Source organism: Rhodnius prolixus, unplaced genomic scaffold, assembly GCF_049639745.1.
Source record: "Rhodnius prolixus isolate KJV_2025 unplaced genomic scaffold, Rpr scaffold_8, whole genome shotgun sequence".
Classification (NCBI taxonomy): Eukaryota; Metazoa; Arthropoda; class Insecta; order Hemiptera; family Reduviidae; genus Rhodnius; species Rhodnius prolixus.
In genome coordinates this window covers 35,151,580-35,170,982 of record NW_027411593.1, presented here as the reverse complement: position 1 = coordinate 35,170,982, position 19,403 = coordinate 35,151,580, and the positions used below count along the sequence as shown (strand labels likewise).

Sequence of the window (19,403 nt, the reverse complement as noted above, 5' to 3'; positions counted from 1 at the left end):
TCTGCTGGCCTCCAAGTGCTAGAAGGCTTATATCTATATCAAGGCTTTAAAATAATATATTCTATTCCCAGTTCATTAAGACAGTAATTTCCAAACTGTGGGTCGCGAGTAAATTGGAAAGGAAAGGCGCACAACATCTTCCTGGAATATCTTTCTTAAGCACCAAAGAAGGAAAGCAAACAACATTGTAAATATTACCTAGGTGCCTCATTAGGTCACAAAATAAGCAAGAGATCAAAAAAAAGTTATGAGAAAATGGAATCTAGGTTTCTCTCTAGTAAGTTGAAACCAGAAATATGAGATGCAAAAAACGAATTGTGGTTAAACTCGGGAAAGTTCCAGAGTTCAAGTGCACAGCAGGGAGATTTTCCTGATGTAGAGAAAAAATTAAAGAATCTTCACAATCAAGACCCATTCTGAATCTAATAGTTTTTTTATCTTGTATAAGAGGATGATTTTGAGACAGAGTGCTTGATGAAAACGAGGGCAAACAAAGCAAGAAATGGCACCTCAAGAGAAAGTATTGGGAATGCTTTTGCACTTCCTTTCTAAAAAGGTTTTAAAGTAAGATCATTCAGGGTCTGGAGGCATCAGGTGGCTTCGGAAAGTTTCGAGATTGTTTACGAGGAAGAAGAAATAAATTTGAATGGGTCTCGAGAGCTGTCAAGGCATGTGCAGAAATAAACTGTGGAGAATGTGGAGACTGAAATGAACGTATTACTGGAGATCCCAGCTTGAAATCCGGATAAAGCCTAAAAAAGGGAAGAAGAAGAAGAAAAGCATTGCTGAAGTGTGCGAAATCGAAGCGGTACCACCTGACAGCCAAATGGAATTAACCTAAAACAAGCCGGAAGCCAATTCTACATTTCCCTTAGCTATACCAAATAGTATCAATAAAAGTTAAGTTAGCTGCATAGACTGTGAGGTGTAGAACTAAATTCGGTTACACAGCCAGTGGTTAGCAATCAGTATACTGTGTGAAAGACAGTGTTGGTTTTGTTCTCTGGCTTGACGTAGTTCATACTAGCTGATGTAGAAGTGGGCTGGATACATTGTTTTGGATGTGGGCGCGTCGGGAGGTGATGGTAATTCTAGTTCTGTTCGGTTTTGCTGCAAGACCTCTTCCGTTCAATACCCTTCGAAACTCTGTCGCCACAACGGCCACATTTCATCGTGGTGCTTCATTGTCTAACTGTTTGAAGCCATCTTTAATTAATAAATGAATTGAGGGGAATGCTGTCGGGTTTCAATGTTGATGGTCTGCGTGTCAGAGGTGGATTGTTTCATTTTCTACTTATTTAATTAAAATTTTAACAACTCTTTTTTAAGGAAAAAAAAAATGTTTTGTACATTGAAATTTCCTAAAAGGTCTGGTAAGGAAATTTAGAAACAAAGATACGTACATTAAATCAGTTAATACAATATTTAAAGAAAAGAATAAAGATGGCAGATATTAAGCAAAAAGTTTTAGTGGATCATGTTTCAATCTATTGCTAATATCCTAATCACCGTTGCGTATTATTCACTGATACGGCACCGTGCAACGGCTTAACTTGCTTTGTCGAAGTTGATATTTATCCTTTTGCTCATTAACTGAGACTATAAAGCCAGAATCGCATCCTGTCGCAATTTCAGACTGGTAGCTGAAGTAAGCACAAATGAAACTAATGGTTGATGCAAATGGTAGATTGACTGTTGTAAATGTAGATGAACACTAACTTGTGACGCATTTTAGACTGTTACAATTACAGATGAACAATTTACAATGCTATTGGTCCGACTACTGATACAAAAAAAAACTATTAAGGCACTTATGACGTGTTGCAGGCTGACTATCACAAGTACTATGAACACGACACGACGATAATGTAGATTAACTATTGTAAAAACGATGGACACGACGTTTATGTAGTCTGACTGTCTAAAATATAGATAAATACATGCTTGTGACGCAATAGTAGACTGACTGCTCCGTATAAATGCAGATTGTACCCATTACGGTAATGTAGACAGACTGTTCAATGCATATGATTCTTATTTCGCATTGTAGACTAAAAGTTGATAATACAGATGCACACATTTACCCATGTGCACTTCTTCGCATGCATCTGAGCAATCATCTATCTGGGTGGAAATATTGAAGCGCCAGCGGAACAGGGACTAGAAAATATCTCCTCTATCTCTCACCTAACAAAGTCTGAGGGTGAATGGTGGCTGCTACGAGTGGAAACGTTCTCCCATGATCAACGAGCATCCCTTCCGCTGCATAAATTAGTTCCGTCATATTTAAACTTGCATCCCCTTCTCCAACATATCCCATTAACAAGTCTAAAACTTTCTAGTTTAATTAACACACAATTATATTCTAGCAATGATGTGAACTTTGCAATACTACGTATGTATGACTTGAACACTATACAACTACCTAGCGATGTTGGAAAGTTGACTGAAAACTTTATCTCTTGTTTTAACATTACACAATTTATTGATTTCGTAATAATTAATGTATGTTACAATTAAAAGTAACTGGAAAAAATTGATTTTAAGCTAAGTTTACAAGTAGATATTACCAAAGATTACGTCAAAAGAATTCGCTGATGTGGATGTCGTTTTCAGTCCCCAAGCGCATCACGTAACACTAATAAAGATTTCTTGTAGTACTAACCTGGAAATATGAGCTTATTTAGAACTTATTTTAAGTTTTACCATTAAGAAAACATATTCATATCTGCAAAAACTAATGTAAACATAACATACAAACAAAAATAATCATATTAATAATAAAAATAATAAATTAATGAAGAAATGGTGACGATTATTAATTCTAAATTTTAAAAAAAAAAACCCTAAAGAGTGGTAAGACTTTTGAAAAATCTAACGCTTTTCAGAGGCAGCTGAAAAAGCTTCACTAACACAGTAAAATAAAATTACGAAAATTGTGATGGCTAAGGTGACTTGGTCATCTTAATAAAGCTTTAAAGTGATCAAATCTGTCTACTGAATAAATTCCTTGAGATACTAAAATCTTTCTGCATGTGAAGTTTTTGCTTTTAATCTAAAATGTGTCTTATTACCTTTTTAAAAATCTAAATTTAGAGCTGGTGTTTTTTGAACTTATCAGTGCTAAAATTGGAATGTAATTAGTATTTTGTAACTATCATTAAGAGGGAAAATCTAGTTGGAATGCCTTCCTGTAGAAATAAGGATGAAGTATTTGGAAAAATTTGGGAGTAATCAAGCATGAGCTTTCTGATTTTTATACTCCTCAGCGTTATGATCCTGCAGAGCATAAATGAAATACGAGTAGTTGGTTGTTTGTTATTCAACAAACTTTATTGGATATTCAAAACTGTAACAACAACATATACTAGAAATCGTTCCCGTTAAAACTGTAAAAGGAAGACTCCTTTTTTATTTGACAAAAACAAAAAAAAACTCAGGTTATTTGTCTTAGAACATTTTGAACAAAAGTTTTAGTCTTAGATAAAACTCCTTAGAGAGAAAATAGAACCAAGATCAAAAGCATACACTTTTAAAGGGTACAGTTAAGGGTAGCTTTTAGGCATTTAGACTACACGCTCTCAAAACCCTGTAAAAGAATGAGCAGATACATATATGTAGCAATGGAGTATGAATTTGTATAAGCTGAATTGCAAACTTTATGGAGGAAGAAATTTCTCTTTTATCTGAAGAGAAAAGTACAACTGAAATGATATTTCCTACTTCCGTTGATAAGGAAAATAGAAAAGATTACCTAAACATCGGAAATCCCACTTGAAGGTATGATTTAACCCAAGAAAAAACACGATCGTGGGCGACCAAACTTAGTACGAAGTTGCAGAAAGGTGTATAATGTGGAAAAAAAATACGAGTAAGATTCAAAATCTAAAGATGAGGAGATCAAAAAGCAAAAACTGATATAGCACTCTAGAATATAATCTGTAGAAGACACTTAGAAGACACTTCAGTCTTCTGAGAATCAAGAAAGGTTTGCCGTAATAGAAGATGGCCAAGAAGTCACAAGAAAACAAAAAAAAAATGAAACTATCTAGACTTCAATTAACTGATGAAAACAGAAGTAAAATTGGATTCTGGGTTAAATGTCGAAGGGAAAAGGAAAAAAGTAACTGAGAGAAGAGGCTGTAATGATTCTCTAAAAGCTCTTCAAGGGGGGGGGGTAACCAAAGGGAGTTAATGTTAAATGGGTTTATATTGAGAGGTTGTGGTAGACTGAAATAAAACTACAATAATTAGTATGCTAAGAACATTTCATAATGGATTTTTCTTATTCCATAACGAAAATGAAATTGCCATCAAATTAAATTGCTTTTCTAATTGCACCAGATTTAATGTAATTTCTATGCACTTAGATTTATTTATGGTGCAATAAGCCTCTTGGCTGTGGTGACTTAGAGAACAGTACCCATTTCACCACCCAATAATATTAGAGATTTATCATTTTAGATTTAAATAATAGATATTTATCATTTTAGGAAGTTTCATTCAGAAGCTTTAGGTATAATGTTTAATTTTACTCGAATAAAAAACATATGATCAGTTTCGTTGGATAATCTACGTGAAATTCAGAAAACCAGTCACAGTCGCCAAATATTTTTTATTTTTTTTATATAAAGAAGGTTTCGGATGTTTTCCAGGCCTATATAATAATTGTTTTCAAGTATTTAAATCACAATGAAGTTTATAATAAGTTAATATAACTTTTTTGGAGTTATTTAGGTTTTTCTTTTAAAAGATGTGAATTTGGTAGATGGACTTAAAGCCCGCATGAAACAATAGGCATGACTTTACTTTTTCAAAAGAAGTGAATTTACAAAAAAATATACATGTAAGCATGATGTATCTATTGTCGCTTAATATGTCTTTGTAGGCAACAGAGTTGCCAATGAGGCCTCAGAATTAGGCGAATTAGAATAATTGTAAGCTAGTAAAAGATAGTCTAGTCGGGCGAGCGCCATTTCCAGACTTTTTATTTAGTAAAAGACCTGACCTAGTAGACTGTTCCCAACAATCCTATAGTCCTGCTGCTAGTAGGTACTCCAGCAATCTGGCACACAAATGCCACAAAATGTTTTAACCTTTACCAAAGCGGAGAGGTGGAGAAATGGCAGCCCTAATAATAACAGTTTGATGTACACAATGTAGTTGGTAGTTCATTCCGGTTTGTGGGTAATCAGAGCATACACAAGTATCGTATATTAGTCCTATAATAACTATAACTTACAAAAAATAATCGTTATTCACTTCAATGTTAGATTTTGTTGAGAATTGTTACGCCATGTTGACAGAAAGAAAGCAAATTGTATGCAGTGCACTTTTTTTTAAAGTTTCCATTTATTTTTTCACTTCTATTTGTTCCATCAAAGTTGGTAAGTTCTTTTCCTCAGGCATCTGAATTCTATTCTTAGATAAACTTCTTAGGCCCCGTGCACACGTTTGATTTTATGCCGATACTTCCACGATACGGTGCCTCAATGATGGTTTTGAGTAACCACTAGTTCAGATGCGGTAACCCACAAATATTTGCTGCAGTTTCCTTCAGCCACGCCGTTGCAACAACGTTAATTGCTGCACTATAATAGGGAAATATTTTATGTACAATTTTATAAAGAATTGTACATCGTTTTTGGTGGCATTCATTTCATTGATCCAAAAGGGAAAAAAGATATTGTCAATTTTAGTCATACTTTTTTTAATTTTGTAGGGACTAGGTCATTCTTCAGGGCTTATGCTATTAACAATTATAATATTCCTCACATGTTACATCACAAGTTAGTGTGTCTTCTGTCCTGACGTTTTTTTTTTTTTTTTCAGGCGGGACTTTACGTCCAACTACCAATTAGGTGTCGTGGATGGAGGCCACTAGCAAACATACTTTACTGTAAATTTCTTTTATTAACCATTAAATAAAATCCAAGGCCTTAAGACCGGGAATCGAACCCAGTACCAAAATGCATATTAGCTTTGCAGGTCTCGCCTCTAACCGCTCGGCTACCGTGGCGCCTCTGTCCTGACTGTTTTAGTACTAAACTAAATTTAATGTTCAGCACCTGTACAGGACAGAAGACACTTAGATGTATTAATGTAAAAAATATTATAATTGTTTATAAGCATAAGCTTTGATGACCTACTACCTAGGTCTTAAGCTTTTATTGTATTCTTCAATAAACAAGAAGAGATAAGGGAGCATGTAGAATCAATTTCGATTAAAATGATATCAAACAAAATCTTTGGACCTACATCTGAAAAGAAAATATCTAAAAGACAATTCTTATTCTTGCCTAGAAAGTTGTACGCAAAAATTCTATAAATTTCAGATCAGATGTTGAAAACTTTTCTATATTTTACAACCATCTTATTTCTCTCCAACCCCAACGTTACTACCTGCTACCCATCCTTTGCCCTCTACCAAGCAAATAAAAGTTTCTTGCCAATGTTTTTAGGCATTCCACACTTGTTTCTCGCCAAGTCTGTGCAGCACATGTGTAGTAAAAATAATAACTTATCTCCTTCTTTTTCAAACAAACAGTACCTTCATGCACAAGAAACCAGGATATTTCACTAGTTCACAAATCTAGTGTGATATTTTTAAGAAAATCATCCTTACAATCTATTATATTATGTTATCTTAATTAATAATTTTATAAAATTAAGCGATATCAAACTTTGCTTTTACTCTGGGTGAAAACTTAAGTAGTCGGTGTTTTTTCTTAAGGGAAAATAATGTTGTTTTACTTTAATTCTAATCAGGATTGTTATTTTAAATATTAGTATAGTATATTTTTTACATTTATTCCGCCAACTTTGGCGGCCGGTTAAGATAGTTTATCTGTTGAGGATGCTTGATCAGTTTTATGCAAGAAAACAGTAAAAACCTGAAGTGTGCACCAGGCCTTATTCTTGTACATGATATGGTTGTTACCGAAAGTAATATTTGTTAAGCAATTCAGATATTTTCTTCTAACAAACCCAAAGTATTTTTTTTTTCCGGTTATTCTTGGATAGGTGAAGAATGAACGTACAGATCTGTCCCTCTTAACTTTAATTAGTGTTTTTTTAGAACTAATTTCGCTTGTTCTTCAGTTCGAAAGTTGAGTTAGAATGAGTTTGTATTCTTCATTTAAATTTTACGCTTTATCGGTTACATGCTCTTTCGAATCCAGAATATTACCATAATTCTTTCACACTGTTCTTTAAAATTATCTGATATTATTTTATAGTTAAAAGTTCTTGCTTTAATTTTGTGTACTCTTCAGTAAAATAACTAATAATAATAATAATAATTTTTTTTTTTTTTTTTTTTATATGGGGGTAGGTGAAATGCTTCTAACGCACATACGTGCCGGACTCCCGCCAAGGCAGCCTACCGGCTAAAACACCTACCCCGGCACCAGGCCTAGCCTGGATTCGCTTATGCAGCACTACATCAGGCTAGGCCCCTATTCTATCCCCAATCAAGGGGTCCTCCCTCCAAACTCAACCAGCTCCCTTTGTTTGGCACTTAACACCTCCCTAATGAAGCGTGCCACACATGCCCACTGCCGCCTACTAGTGAGCATAGTCGGTATTATCCCCGCTGGGGTAATATGCCCGACATATTGCTCCAAGTCTCTCCTGAGGCAACCCCACCTCTTACACACAAAAAAGGTGTGGTTGGCATCGTCTAGCATTCCCGGACAATAGCCGCACTCACCACTGGTCCTCTTCCCTATCTTCCTTAGGAACTCACAGAAATACCCGTGACCACTAAGGAATTGGGTAACGAAGTAATCCACTTCGCCAAAGGACCTCCCTATCCATGAACCAACATCTGAGATAAGGCTGGCCGTCCATCTACCTCTTGACTCCTCCTCCCAAGAAGACTGCCATTCCAACACCGTGTATGCACGCTCCTCCCTGGAGACCGCTACTTTATCCACTTCGAGCCTTCTAGCGTAAACTCTCCTTCTTTCATCGGCCAGAAGTGCAATTGGGATAACTCCCGCTATAACCAGGACCGCTGGCTCCGAAACAGTCCGGTATGCCGAGGCTATCCGTAGGGCACCCAGCCTCTGCACCCGTGCCAGTCTCTTTCTATAAACTTCTTTTCTGAGTGCCTCTGACCATATTTCAGCCCCATACAACAGGACTGAGTGGGCGACACTCATAAGCACCCTGCGCGTACTGGCTTTGGGACCTCCTACATTGCTCATAAGCCTTGTAAGTCTGGCGACATTCTCTCCTGCCTTATCCGCCGCCTCCTGTAAATGTCTCCCGAAGCTCAACTTCGCATCAATTGTGATGCCCAAGTATTTCACGGCTTCCACCGAGACAACTTCTTCTTCGCCAACGTTCCACGGGATATGCCGGTTTATTCGTTTTTTTGTCAACATGACAACCTCTGTTTTGGGGAGAGCTAGCGATAATCCGTGTACGGTCATCCACTGGTTAACCTTCCGCATCACTTGATTAAGCTTCAACTGCGCCTTCTTCACGTCCCGCGCAGCAATAAGCGCCGCTACGTCATCAGCATAGCCAATCAACATTGCTTCTTCTGGTAGTTCCAGTCGCAAAAGGCTATCATAGGTCACATTCCAAAGATCTGGGCCTAATATTGATCCTTGTGCCACTCCAGCAGTAATCGATCGTGTCCTTGGTCCCTCCTCCGTGCAATAGCTGAGCACTCTATTGTTGAAGTAGTCGCTAATTACTCTCAACAAATAGTGTGGGATCTGAAAGTTCGCCTCCAGCGCCTGCAGCGCGTCTGACCACCTCAGTGAGTTAAACGCATTCTTAACGTCTAGAGTGACCAAAAGCACAATCCTTATCCGTAGAATAATAATAATAATAATAATAATAATAATAATAGTGGTGAGACTTCTTTAATTCATTATCGCGCTCATTATTATTATTAATAAAATTCTCGTCAGTTGATGAACCAACCCAATTTTTCTTCTCTTCTTCTGATTTTAGCATTAAATCTAAATAATTTTACCATTTTTATAACTTTCTTAAAGCAAATAACAAAATAATAAGAGAAGAGAAAATCAGTTAATAAAAGAGAACTTTTTGCAGACAGTTATTGTACAACAGTATACGAGTGTTCCTTTCATTTTAAACCAAACATAAAACATTTTAATTTTTGTTTAAAAAAAAAAAAATGTCAGAAACACAACTTTCATTGTTTGCTTTTAAAATCATAACTAAAAAACATTTGTTTTATACATAATGTGAAACGGCCAATTAGCAAACAATGCTTCCCAAAAGTTGAAAAACCCTTCATTGTTTTTTTTTTCAATTTAAAATAAAATTTTAAAAAAATCTTGAGTAAATACTGTTTTTATTTCAAGTGTTTACTCATAAAATTTATCATATAATGTCATGAAAATGCCAATGAAACTTTTACTACAAATTGGAAAAAGAAAATTTGTAATTTTAAAATTGTGCCTATAACTGCGGAGTTTTCTCCATTTGTGTTGCATTAAAACAGGAATTGGACTTGGATAGGATACTTAATTTATCAATTTAATTAAAAAAATGATAATATTTTGAAAGTCTAGAAAACACAATAAATTAGAAAAATTAAATTGTTTCTGCGATGATTAAGAATACTAAAGTTATAGATTTAAAAGTCCTCTCGATTCATTAAATATCGGCAGAAAGATGCTGCTAGAAATCTGAACTTTATAAAATTAGATTAATTTTTAATCAATTTTCCTAGCACGCGTTGAGATCCAATCTCCTTTTCTTACCACTTTTACTTTCTTGGAAAGTGTTGAGGCTCTACGTTGGAACAAAAGAGGTAGTTTCCTTGTGGATTTTTAAACCTTATCTCTCTACTCTAAAATTTGCCGCATACGTTTCAAAGAAATTAAAGTAGTAACTGTTCTAAAAGTGTTTTATCTAGATTACGTTTTAAACAGTAAGTTATGCAAAACAAAATTGCTTAGATAGCAATGTTTATTAGTAAAAAAGCTCCAGACTGCCTTTATCGTGACTTATAAATGAAGATTACTCAGGACAAATATCAGCTCTATTGTGATCTTAAGGGAAGAATCGTACCCTGAATTCTCACAGCACAGGCGAATACAATAATTTGTAGGGAGCTCTTGTATGTTGTTTTGGTGTATGTATAACATTGACTCCACACTTAGGACTTAATGGCGAAGACTTTGAAGCTAATTGGAAGGATATCCATTTATTAACGTTATGGGAACTCAAGGTCTATATGCAACACATTATACAACTTCAAGTGACTACTAGTATATGCAAATGGTTCATCTCGTAGCGGTTTTGTTTTTTTCCCAGTAGTTAGACTGACCTGTTATGCCTTGGTCCAAAACTGGTTGAGTGTCCAAGCCGACCTTTGTGTCTGGCCTTATGCCTTTATAAGGTATGTAGGCTTGGAATCATGCCCACAGGGTGCCCCACAAACCGCACGCACTTGGAAGCCGGAGGAGGTAGTATGTAAATACGACAAAAATCCTCGGCTTAGTAAAAGCAAAAACTACAAAAAGTTCTTCGTCATAAAGGTTCTTTTAGGCTACAGAACCTTGGTTACTGGATCTCTATTTTCTGATCTTGTTCGTTTTTTTTTTATCAGAATTATTAATTATTTTATCAGTTTTATAAATCTTAATTTTTTCTAAAAATTATTTATTGAAAAATTTACAACTGCATAAACTTGCATCTAGTAAATATGTTAAGTGTGAAAGATGAGTGCAAGAGTTGTCCAGTGACAACCCTCTGAGACAATTGCAAGGAGTGAGAAAGGAGAAATATAAGGAGCAGGCGACAGATAGTGAATGAGATGAAGGTATTTACAAGTAGAGTTGATGGAGATGAGAGTAATTAGTAGAATAATAGCGATGGAGTTTAACTGTATGAGAAAGGAGAGGGATATTTACAAAGTATTAAGAATCACAAAGGTCACTTGATTGGAATGTTCGTAGTCAATGGTTGAGAAGGAGAACTGCGAGAAGAAGAGTTCATCGCGATCTTTTAGGAAGCAGCTCACTGACTACAGTGGTGAAGAAAGAGTTATAAGAGGGTTTTTTGTGATATTTAAAATCATTGAGAAAGAAGGTGAGCAAGGTTGTGATGTCCGAGGATGTTGGAGGAGCGGTTATGTTTGAAGGTTGAGGAATGAAAGATTGAGATGGCGCAGTGGCAGGAGCTCAATGAATCGCTCCTCGTGCGGAATGGTGGCCTGCTGTCTTGGAATGATGAAGATATTAAGGGATAAATCTTAATTATGATGTTACCTTGTTGCGGAATGAGTGAATGCTTCATAGTAAAACTCTACCTCTTTTAAAAAAGCAAATGTACGGTGCTGATCTCAAAAAAAATAGATGGTAAATAATAAATTCTTTACTTTTTAAAACCACCAATTGTTCAAGACCTTTGGGCTCTGGTCTTTGTATTTAGACAGGATTTAGCGAATTTTCTTTCATACAAATTAGCGAGGCAATCTCTGCACTTTAAATAGTTACACTAAAAGCTAGTCAAACTTTCAATTTGTGTTTTGCAATGCTTCCTTAATTAGTGAACAACATAATATCAAGTAATCAAACAAATAAATAAATAAATAAATAAATGAAAAAAAAGTTGTTAATATTTCCAATGTTGCTGTTGTTTCAAATTAAATGTCACCGTTTTATACGACACTGTGCGGTTCGCCTGGTTGGTTCCCTCTCTTTTTTTATTTTTTTATCCAATGGAAAAATTCGTTACAACAAGTTGTAAATAATTGCACTCTCCAGGCTACAAGTACAATTTGGCATGGAACTCCCTGCACCACCCCTTACAATGCTCACCACTGCAACAATACGCTCCCATTGGTACCAATTCACAATTTCTTTTTTTTTTTCTTTTTATTTCTAGTCAGAATTTAATTATTCAAGTTTTGTGAATTTCTGCAAAATACGGCTTTTGCAAAAATAATTTTGTGTGTGTGTTCAGTGAACGTTAATTATTTATACTGCATTCACCATTAGTAATTAATGCTTTACCTCCAACTACCAACTAAGTGTCGTAGACGGAGGCGGCTAACAAACATACTTTACTATAAACTTCTCATATTAAACATTAAATAAAAACCAAAGCCTAGACCGGGAATAGAACCGAGTACGTATATATTAGCTTTGTAGGTCTTGCCTCTAACTGCTCGGCTACCGTGGCGCCTTTATAAAATGCTGCAGTAAGTAGCATAGGGCGATTTCGTTCTGTCAATTAATCATTCCTTTAACCAAGAATCCGCACAGTTTATTGCTAAATTTTTAATTTAATATTGCATTTAATCTCCGTTGCAAACATGTTTCAACAAGAAATTGACTAACTAGCAGTCAGGATTCCAATTGCAATAGAATTCGCTGCAGTGACTTTGATAAAAATTTCACTAATTCAGACTCTATTCCATAATCTTGTACTTTAGGATTTCTTAGGGATAGAACCATACTTTTAATGTTCCTTAATAATGATTGAAGCGATGGGTAAATTACATTGAAGTGCATTCACAGAATACGAGGGTCGTTTGAAAAGTCCGTGCAAAGTCAGAGAGATAGCACCACTGGCGCGTATCGTGGTTATGTTTAGTTAGTAGCATCTCTTGGAAGAACACACACCAAGTTTCAGTCATATCGGTCTATTTCTTTGTGTTTGGCATTCGTTTCAATCGAGGAAGTCGAGTGATTTTCAAAAAATGGACGAAAAAGAATTTCGTGTGTTGATTAAACACTACTTTATGAAAGGCAAAACCCCTCAGAAAACTAAAGAGAAGCTTGATAAACTTTATGGTGACTCTGCACCTTCGATTAGAACAGTTTATAAGTGGTTTCAAAATTTTCGGAGTGGCCATATGGGCACAAGTGACGCTGAACGTTCTGGACGCCCTGTTGAGGTTACTACTCCAGAAATCATTGATAAAATCCATGATATGGTGATGGATGACAGAAGAGTGAAGGTGCGTGAGATTGCTAGTGCTGTGGGCATCGCGAATGAACGGGTACATAATATTTTGCATCAACATTTGGACATGACAAAGCTATCCGCAAGATGGGTGCCGCGATTGCTCACGCTTGACCAAAAACGAAATCGTGTGAAGCGTTGCAAGGACGGTTTGCAGCTGTTCCAGAAGAATCCGCAGGACTTTAAGCGTCGTTTCGTCACTGTGGATGAAACATGGATACATCACTAAACTCCTGAGACCAAAGAACAATCTAAACAATGGGTTACCAAGGGGGAATCTGCGCCAAAAAAGGCGAAGACCGTTCCTTCGGCCGGAAAGATTATGGCGACTGTCTTTTGGGATTCGCAAGGAATAATCCTCATCGACTATCTGGAAAAGGGTAAAACTATTACAGGTGCATATTATTCATCGTTATTGGACCGTTTGAAAACCGAGCTGCAAGAAAAACGCCCACGATTGGCCCACAAAAAAGTCCTTTTCCATCACGACAACGCACCAGCTCACACCTCAGCAGTTGTAGTCGCACAATTAATGGAAATAGGGTTCCAACTCGTTTCACATCCCCCCCTATTCTCCAGACTTGGCTCCCTCGGACTACTATTTGTTCCCCAATATGAAGAAATGGCTGGCGGGAAAAAGATTTTATTCAAACGAGGAGGTGATTGCAGAAACGAATGGCTATTTTTCAGACTTGGACAAATCCTATTATTCGGAAGGGATCAACAAACTAGAGCAGCGTTGGACGAAGTGTATAAGCCTAAAAGGAGACTTATGTTGAAAAATAAAAAAGGTTTACCCCAAAAAATTAAGTAGTTTTTATGTTTGCACGGACTTTTCAAACGACCCTCGTATTTTTACATAAAAAGGCTCGGTCATGTGGCGTTCACATAAAAAAAAAAAAAAAACATCTATTTTCAAAAGAAATTGGGCATCTGAACGTGACCCACGTCTAGTAGTTCAGCTAAATCAGTCAGATGAAAGAAAGTCATAAAGGTAAAAGAAGATGCAAAATCAGAATTCAGTCTGAAGAAAAATATTTTATTTATTTTCAACTTGTCAACTCATTTTCAACTTTATTTTCAACTCAAAACATACAAGTAAGTTTCAATAATTATAAAAAATTTATTGTATTTTACTGTTTATTTTTGTATTACTGTTTTTTACTAATTTTCTATGTTACTGACTCTGTAAATTGTTTTGTATTTGTAATATCCAGGCCCTGAAGAGGACAATATATTTGTCGAAACGTTGGCAAAAAGACGAGTTGTTTTATTTGACCGATTCCCCGCAAATCTTCCATCCTAAGTTTAACAATTTGCGGTCACGAAAACTATATATTCATATTTATTTTCAACCTTAAAAAAGTTAATTACTCAAAAACTGCTTAGTTGTTTGTTGTTACTATTATCTTTATTAATGACCAATGAGTAAGGAATGATGAAAAAATCAAGTGTGAATAAGTGCAGTATGAATAAAGGTAAAAGTCGTGCACATCAGTTTATTTGTCCAACTTTTTATTCTTTAAAAAATAAACAAATAAAGAGAAATATTTAAAAAAAATTTAGACTAAAATAAAAATGAGAAATTACTGAGCAAAATGTTGAATGTCTAATTTATAGATACATGGAGCTTTGTTTGCATAAAGATGGATGTAGCTTTGATTTATCACAAACTTCAGCCTTGGTAATAGTTTACTGTAATAATTCATATGCCAAAAGGGACCATTGTATGTTCGCCGCTGGGAATAGCCCTAATACAGAGCTTCTCAGTATACCGCTAACACTAATCACGTTCACGTATACATGTTACAAAACTAAACAGGTTAATTAAATCTTTTACCGTTTGGAAAAAGTTAATAAAAAGAAAGTTAAAACTTTCAAAATAAAAAAAAAAATCATTGCTATTAATTGGCCACATACTTCTTGAAACGATAGCTAGGATTAGTACAACAAAGCAGAGTCAAAAATACTTAGTGAACACAAAACTTTAAACTTGATAGAAAAATAACTTTTCAAGAGGGAAAAATTTAGGTAACCATCTGTAAGTCATACGTACATGACTAAAATGAATTTCAAAACCAAGGTAGAAGGAATCCTTGAAGGAGCATTAGGAACTCTGGGAAGAAAAGGTATTTGAAAAACAAAAAACAAAAGGAAAGAAAGGAGCTATTTGAGAGGACCAAGGTAGAAGGAATCCTTGAAGGAGCATTAGGAACTCTGGGAAGAAAAGGTATTTGAAAAACAAAAAACAAAAGGAAAGAAAGGAGCTATTTGAGAGGACCAAGGTAGAAGGAATCCTTGAAGGAGCATTAGGAACTCTGGGAAGAAAAGGTATTTGAAAAACAAAAAACAAAAGGAAAGAAAGGAGCTATTTGAGAGGACCAAGGTAGAAGGAATCCTTGAAGGAGCATTAGGAACTCTGGGAAGAAAAGGTATTTGAAAAACAAAAAACAAAAGGAAAGAAAGGAGCTATTTGAGAGGACCAAGGTAGAAGGAATCCTTGAAGGAGCATTAGGAACTCTGGGAAGAAAAGGTATTTGAAAAACAAAAAACAAAAGGAAAGAAAGGAGCTATTTGAGAGGACCAAGGTAGAAGGAATCCTTGAAGGAGCATTAGGAACTCTGGGAAGAAAAGGTATTTGAAAAACAAAAAACAAAAGGAAAGAAAGGAGCTATTTGAGAGGACCAAGGTAGAAGGAATCCTTGAAGGAGCATTAGGAACTCTGGGAAGAAAAGGTATTTGAAAAACAAAAAACAAAAGGAAAGAAAGGAGCTATTTGAGAGGACGAAAGATGGCGCCTATTCCTGCATCCAAAAATTATGGAGCATAATGTGATAGAAAAATTAGATTCCCCAATGCGACATCAATTATTATTCTGTAAATAGCATCCTGTAATATAAATACTCCTTGACTAAATCAGCTAAAAATAAGTGAAGGCTTAAATCCTTTACTTAGACTTCTAGTAGGATGAAAATCTGAAACCATCAAATTGAAAGAAAATAATCATGCTAAAAATATCTGTGACCTTCTAAAGGATTAAGACGAAGATGAACTCCTTTGCAAAGCTACTATCCCATTTCGATCAATTTTCTAATCAACAATATTCGCCAAGATTTAAGACATCTCAGTAAAGCTTTACACTGTTTGTAAAGCCAAAATTATCTCTCTCTAGAAAACAGATTTAAGGCAAGTTGTTCATTTGTTTAATATTAATAATTCTGAAAGAACTGGAGTTTTTTTTTTTTGTTTCACTTAGATTAGAATTTTACTTTTTTAATTAAAAATGAAACTAAAAAGAATGCTGAACAGTAATTTTTTCTGAGTGATGAGTTATTTAAAATGATCATTATTTTCTTTTAATTTCAACATCTTTACAGCTTTTATTTTTGCAAAGTTGGTTTTATTATTATTATTTTTTTTTTTTAATTAACTACTTACTCATTCTTTTTAATTATTATAATAATAATTTCAAAGTTATTTTTTATAAACTTTGTTTCCTCTATTTCATTTCATTATTTATTATTATTAAATCCAATATCCGTTTAATGAGCCTTAGTTTCGGAAATATGCTTCCACCAGCAGCCTTCCCTATTTTTTGCTGCAACTTTCCAATTTATAATTCCTACCAGCTGTCTGCATCTATTTTATTATATCTTCCTTGGAGAAGATGATCAGTTTCTGAAAGATGGGTGAGTAAAAGTGTATAAGTAGAAGTGTTGCGAAGAAGTTTTTTTAAGTAAAATAATGTCTACTATTTCAGGCAATTATCGATTTACTTTCTTAGACGGAGGTAATATATTGCACTTCATTTTCTCATTAAATAAATGGTTGTTTATTGGCGTTTTTCAGGGTAAAAACTGTAGAAAAACACCAATAACTCTCCCCCTCGACGTCTTAACAATCTTTGCCATTCATCTCGTGGGATTGGATGTTAAAAGAAACATTTAAGTTATTCAAAAAATCCAAGATTACTACTTATTCGGTAATTGTTTAAATTATTATGTGCTAGGAGGAAAACAAAATTTAGACGACGATAAGATACCAACTAATGAAAATAGCACATTTCACTAGAGGAGACCTGTCAGCCCAACAAGTATCCCAGTTTAGTGATGGGAAGAGAGCAACAGACTTTATGGCAATAAGAAGAAAAATTATTCTGACAAGTAGAGAAAACTTAGCTGTCAATCAACGATAGCAGAAAATACGCTTGTAGGGGCATACGTCGCTCTATCTAGCCAGCCAGCCAACTACGCCAGTACCCTCTTATTATCCTATTTCTACAGAAACAGCAGCACAACCTCGGGCAACCTTTCTTCTACTGAGGAAGTCATACTTTTAATATAGTTGTTGAAAGAGATCGTAGACAGCTTAATCTATCTACACACTCTCAATCATATTACGTTAACCAGCTTTCTTCACTAATCGATTTAAGTTAACAAAGTGAGTCTTTCTTCAGTATCGCTATCTAGAAGACTTTTTAAGATCCTTTTCAATAATGTTTTGCTAATTATCTTCATCAATATCTTATTTTAGGATCTATTAGCTTCGCTCGAAATTATTTTATTTTATTTTTAAATAAAAAACGGATCTATAATCCAATTTACAGATACAACAATAATAACATTAATAATAAAAATAGTTCAAAGAAATCGTTGACATCAGGCGATATTTAGAAATTTTTGTATATCAGTGCCAAAAATATCTAAGTTAAAATGATTGGCTGTCCGCATCATACGAAAGATAGGGGAGTAAAAAACGTAATAATGTTCGCAGTACGGTACATTGAACGGAGAAGAATGTCGTGTAGTATGGGATGAGATATTAAAAGAAATTAGAGAAAGAAGGTAAGGACAGTCTATTTGAGAATGGAGAAGTTTGCAGAGGAATGAGAGATCATAATAAATTCAACTGGTGACAAGTCATCATCTAAATACAAATTGTGTTATACGCCATCCAGTTGTGCTTTTAGTTTTAGTTAAGCATCCTAAAGGAAGAGATTTATCTGTGGCAACCAGTTTAGCACCCCACTATCTGGTGGCTAGCACACACGCCCTCTCATCAAGAAGTGGACTAATCACTTCTTTAAGGCTCTGAGGGTATCTCATTTAAAACCACCACATCACTTACGCTGCCTACCGACGATCATATATATTCACAGGCTTAGGGTGTTCGAAGGGGTCAATTGCGACCCAAAAGTGGAAAAACAAGATTTGGGGAAGATAAAATGAAAAGTACCTACACATTCCCGAAACTAATATGCATCAAAGACTTCCTTAAAACATTTAATTTTGGTGAAATCCTTATTTCAGAAATTGGAAATGATCGTAACACCTGCTTGTGCTAGGGTGAATAAAATAAAGAAATATTAGAGTTTTATATCGCAGATTGAAATTTCATTTACATGCTCAACGATTTTAGGTTCGACGATGGTTGCCCTCGATTTCTACTAACTCAGCCCTCGACACGTTGCCTTAACACACAGTCCAACACCAGCATTGATTTAACTTTTTACGTAGAAATGGCTGGAAGCGCTCTATATCTCCCTAGGAAAATACTAATTCATTGATTACTTATCTGCAGTAAAAAGAAAGAGATATCAAACCTTGGAAAAGGCCGACTTCCAACCCATTTTGTTATGAACCATACTAGCAGACATTGGCGGTTCTCCAAACATCTCTGTCTGAATGGTTTGTGTAGCTCTTATTGATTACAAAGTATGTTATTAATTTTAAAATATGTTGAGTAAAGATTCATTAATGAAAGTAAATAGTTTTAAATTGAACTTACATTTTTAATTATTTTAAAGAACATTTATTTTTTAATGAAGTAATCCAGAGGAAAAATAAAGTATTTTGTTTTCCTAAATTATTAAATATTAATTTTATTTCTGTAGCAGGATATAATCAAGTTTGTTAAGTACAGGAATTAAGTTAAGTGGAAGGGTTCCATTTTAATCACAGTTAACTTATTAATTTTATTATGTAAACAGATATTTCACAACCACCCGGTCTCTGTCGACGAGTCAACTTTGAGAAAAAGTTTTAATTGTTATGTCTAAACTTATAATTAAAAACTTTAAAACTAAGAATATTCTTAGGATGGCTTATTTCCAAATATTTGTAACGGGGAAGTGGCTTTTCTAAGACTAAATAGTTATCACATCGTTTCCAGCAACGAATATTCAAAGTACTTACCAATTTAAAACACTAGAACTTTGTAGCTAACAAAATTGGCGAAAAAAAGAAAATTGCAAACAAACTCAGGATGGACTACATCTAAGCAAAGTATAAAAGAGGCAAAAAAGTGAAGTGGATGTCTCACAGGTACTAAGGGCTAGGAAGACTTAGGCCCTGACATCGTTCATCCACTTACAGGGAAAGACAGTCTGGGGTATGCGGCTTTAGAAGATACTAAATCTTCTTGAAACTCTAGCCAGTGTT

At 35.0% G+C, this 19,403-nt stretch overlaps 1 protein-coding gene and 1 long non-coding RNA gene across 5 annotated transcripts in view; one reads left to right on the top strand and one right to left on the bottom strand.

The window, feature by feature from the left end:
* Positions 1-11,553, bottom strand: part of LOC141451337 (uncharacterized) — a 56,243-nt gene extending 44,690 nt beyond the window's left edge. For all 4 annotated transcript variants that reach the window (XR_012456693.1, XR_012456692.1, XR_012456694.1 and 1 more), the window contains exons 1-2: positions 11,262-11,553; positions 2,571-2,665 (exon numbers count right to left, since the gene is read on the bottom strand). This is a non-coding gene — a long non-coding RNA (uncharacterized lncRNA). The remainder of the gene's footprint in view (positions 1-2,570; positions 2,666-11,261) is intronic.
* Positions 1-19,403, top strand: part of LOC141451336 (acid sphingomyelinase-like phosphodiesterase 3b) — a 267,887-nt gene that overhangs the window by 206,556 nt on the left and 41,928 nt on the right. The window lies entirely within an intron of this gene.